Here is a 4730-nt window from a genome sequence, read left to right on the forward strand (position 1 = left end):
AATTTTGCAATAAAATACACTGGTCATACTGGAAGAATATATTTGAAAGCCACATTTTTATCTCAATAATCATAATGAAAATCTTTCTGTATATTCCAAGTATTTCTGATAAACAATATATGATTTATATTGAATGATTTTTCATCTTGCCCAAATTTCATTTCTAATGATTGCTTATGTTCTGCCACAAACATTTCTGAGATAAACTTCTTTTAGTTGTGGGAACACTTTCTTGACTACATGATTTCTCCATTGTCCTATCCATTCAAATAGGCTATAGTAAAATCCCATTATGTGATTTTTCATGGGATTGAGAAAAGAAAACATCATAAAGAGGAAAATGATAAAAGCAAGATATATTGCTCCATGGGGGCTTTCCTCAGAAGCTCTCTTTGTAGTAGACAGCTGTGCACTCACATCTGTTTCAGGACAACATGGAGGCTTATAAGGAATCATGAGCAGCATTCCTCCTTTTCTAACCCCATTACTCGCCTCCAAATTCTCTCTTTATGCTGCGTATAATGTAAGAGAATCACTGGAGGCTGAAATGAGAAGCAGGAGTAATCATGATTATCCTGCCTCATTTATTTGAGACTCAGATCACTGATTGCCCCAGCTCTGATATGTTTTCTAGTGTCCTCCAGATATGTTTCCTAGCTTCATGTTACTCAATATGTGGTTCCTGGAAAGCAGCACCAGCATCAGCATCACCTGGAAGCTTGTTGGAAATTCAGATTCTCAATCCCACCTCCCTTTTAGCAGAAAGGGGTTATATGAAAAGGCCAATAAACAATGAAAAGTGAAAGGGTGAAATTAATAAAAAAATCACATAAGTATAAAACCAGACATATTTTCAAAGTATAGAATGCCTGTCCTAAGTTTAAAATGATCTAAGCAAAAGTTTCTTGAATGGCACAGCTTACCTATGTACCTCATTAACTAAATGAACTTAATTTCTTTCCTTGATCCTTTGGGAGGAAATATGAACATTATGGAGGCCGATACCAGCTCAGCTGTGGAGATTCTCAACCTTTTGTTACTATAATCAGAATCAATATCATTATAAGCTAACATTTATTTAGTGTTTACTATATACAAGAGATATTGTTAGGTGCTTTGCATACTTTTGCTCCCCATTTTACAGATGCAGAAACTGGGATTCAGAAAATGTAAATTACCTAAGTTCCATAGCTAAAGGTGGTAAATATAAATATAAAATCATATATTCCTGAAAATATAAAATACAAAATCATATATTCCTGCTTTTGGAGCCCGAGCTAGTAACTTTTTACTGCCTTTCTGGTCTTTTCTCTACCTGTGACACCAGAATTTATTTTCTGGCACAATGTTAATGTACTTCTATTCTGTATCTACTGGAGATGAGAAAGACATTTTTCCAAAAGGCTAAAAATTCCTCTCAAGGCTTCAGTTCTGCCTGTGTGTACTCCAGAAATATCCAACCACACTCCTGGAGTTCTTATCATTTCCTGCTTCCCCATCCCCCATACTTACCCTGTTTCATTTTCTCTCTTTTATTGGCTTAACAGGCACATACTGGCTTAGCAAATGTCAGACTTGTTTTGTTCTTTACAAAGCTCAATGTTTTCATCTATTTTTCTCTGCTACCCTTTTGTCCTGGTCCTCTTATCATCCATGTAACTTTTCATTCTAAACCCTGTGAGATCAGCAGCTTTATCTATGTGGTTCTCCACTGTATCCCCAGATCTTAGAATAACACCTAGTACATAAGCACTCAAAAATATTTGTTGACTGAACAAATAAGTCTTAGTGAGAGTAATTTATATGGAGTGTATGTTTGTCGGGCTTCTTCTCTATCTACATTTATTTGCTAGATTATTGTATTTTGCCCAATAGTTTCAATACCATGTATCCATTTTTTAAATTATAACTTCAATCCTGACCATAGTCTAAACTTCATACTCATGTATACAGCTGTTTCTCTTAATTTCCACTTGGTTACAGTAGAGGCATCTCAAATTTAATAGGTCCAAAATCTATCTTTCAATTTCTCTCCCAAGCCTTCCCAACACTTACACCTTCACATCAGTAAATCACATCACTACTTACACAGTTACTCAGATCAAAAAGCTTGGTGCACTCCCTGATTCCTCTTTCCCTCCTATCTCACACAGAATCAATCAGCAAGTTATATAGATTTTATCTTAAAAATACTTACTTTCTGAACTAAAAATAGAGCTACTCTTGGAGCCAGCAATCCCACTACTGGGTATCTACCCAGTGAAAAAGAAAAAGACACCTATTCTTGTATGTTTATTGCAGCACAATTCACAATAGCAAACATAGGGAATTAACCTAAGTGTCCATCAACAGACGATTCGATGAAGCAAACATGGTAGAATAATATGGAATATTTATTCAGCCATAAAAAATTGAATCATGTTTTTTGCAGCAATATGGATGGAACTGGACCGGTCATTACATTGAGTGAAATGAGACAGACATAGACAAATGTTGCATGCTCTTGCTCATAAGTGGGAGCTAAACAATGCGTAGATATGGACATACAGAGGGGAGTAATAGACACTGTGGACTCCAAATGGGGCGAGGAGGTGGAAAGGCAGTGGACAATGAGAAATTACTTAAGGGGTACAAGGTATGTTATTTTGGTGATGGACACCCTGAAAGCCCTGACTTGACCACTATATAATCTATGCATGTAACAAAAATGCATCCCCCCAAATTGCATTACCCCTTAAGTTTATATAAATAAAAAATAAATAAATGAAAGGCAAATGTAAATGAAAAAAATATATACTCTGAATCTACTCATTCTTTATCACCTACCCTTGCCCATACCACCATCAGGATGTACCTAGACTATGGCAATAACCTCTTAACTGGCCTTGCTGTTTGAATTCTTGCCTCTCGAAAATCTCTTTTGATCTAGCAGCAATGGTTATCTTTCTACAACATATAAATCAGATCACCTGATTCCTCTGCTCAAAAGCCTCCAACAGTATTCCATCATACTTAAAATAAAATAAATTCCTCACATTGCCCTACACGGCCCCATACAAACTGGACCCTGCCTCCGTCCTATTGCTAAAATCCAACCATACTGGCTGGCTTTGTGTTTGTCTAATAGTGCATGCTTAATACCACTTGAGGGCATATTTGATTATTCAACAATCTGTTTTGAATGCCATCCTCCTCCCTCCAGATTATGGATGGCTGGCTCCTGTACTTCATTCATTTATTTAAGTGTCACCTCCTCAGAGAGAAGGCCGCTGACAATCATAGCTAACTAAAATAGTACCCAGGTGCATTACACCATTTTTTGTCCCCTTGTCTAAGGTTATCTTTATGGCATTTATCCCAACCTAACACAATATATATGTATGTTTTAATTTTTTCTTTTTAAATTTTGTGGGTAGATAGTAGTTGTATATATCTATGGGATACATGAGATATTTTGATACAGTCATACGATGCATAATAATCATATCAGGGTAAATGGAGTGTCCGTCACCTCAAACATCTCCCCTTTCTTTATGTTACAAACAATCCAATTATACTTTTAGTTATTTTAAAATGTACAATAAATTATATTTTATTCATTTATTATTTTCCGATTGCAGTTCAAATTCCATGAAAGAGGAGACTTGATCAATCTTGCTTACTGCTCTATCCCTGGTGTCTGGAACTATCTGGCACACTGTTGGCACATTGAAAATGTTTGTTGACTGAATGAATAGTGGTGGATATCACCTTTGTCCTTGGAAACTTCCTCATTCTGTCCTGTTTTGAAGCCAACTGAGTATGTGCACTTTTGTTCTTTCATTAAGCTCAACATCTCCTGGAGTCTTTCCACAAAAAATCAGCTTCCAATTGAATAAATGCATCTACTTATTGGCTTATTTACATAGTATAAATAATTATTGTACTTCGATTCCAGTGAATGCTTAATCTTCCTTCTAGTCCAGTTTATATTCCTGAGCTCCTGGGGTCTAGATTCTATTTTGTACCCTTATCTGTCAAGTCTAATTAACACCACATCTCTTGGTCCCTGCTCTTCTATCACCCATGAGACTGAATGCATCCTTTCATCCCTCTACTCAAGATTCTGAACTCTGAAATCTAGACCTTACACACATCATACACACACATATATGTTACTGTAATCTGTGAAATTACTAAATTTTTGAAAGTCAAAAAGCCATATATATTGAAAGATGCCAAAAAACATGGTAACGATATGCTTCCAACTTTTTAGAACAGCCCTAATTTCAGAGAATGTTATTATTTTCAATAGCAGTAACTCATTTAAAGGAGATACAATATATACAACTCTTGAAATTGTTAACATGAATATATCCACATATTGAAAAAAATATTTGGTCAGACTGTGTGTCCCAATTTAGGGTTCAGAAAATAGGTCACTGTAGCCATGGTCTTACTGCCCTGTTAGCCTAGATTCTGGATCCCCACAGACTTTAGGAACAGCTCCCAGGAGTAGTCTGTGCCTTATCATATTGACATATTGTCATAATTTTTACTAGGAGGGTGGTAGTGAAAATGGGGATGCTCAAGTTTGTACGTGAGACCACAGATGTTTCCTTTCTTCCAATATGTTTTCAGCTGTTTTAGCTGTGTGTGAAAACAGGGTTTCAAACAATATAGAAGACAGGAAGAATTGTAGCTCAAAAAGTTGAGAGGTAGATCTTTTCAATACTCTTATCTCTCTTTGT

The sequence above is a fragment of the Macaca mulatta genome, chromosome X (genome assembly GCF_049350105.2).
Source record: "Macaca mulatta isolate MMU2019108-1 chromosome X, T2T-MMU8v2.0, whole genome shotgun sequence".
NCBI classification, from domain to species: domain Eukaryota; kingdom Metazoa; phylum Chordata; class Mammalia; order Primates; family Cercopithecidae; genus Macaca; species Macaca mulatta.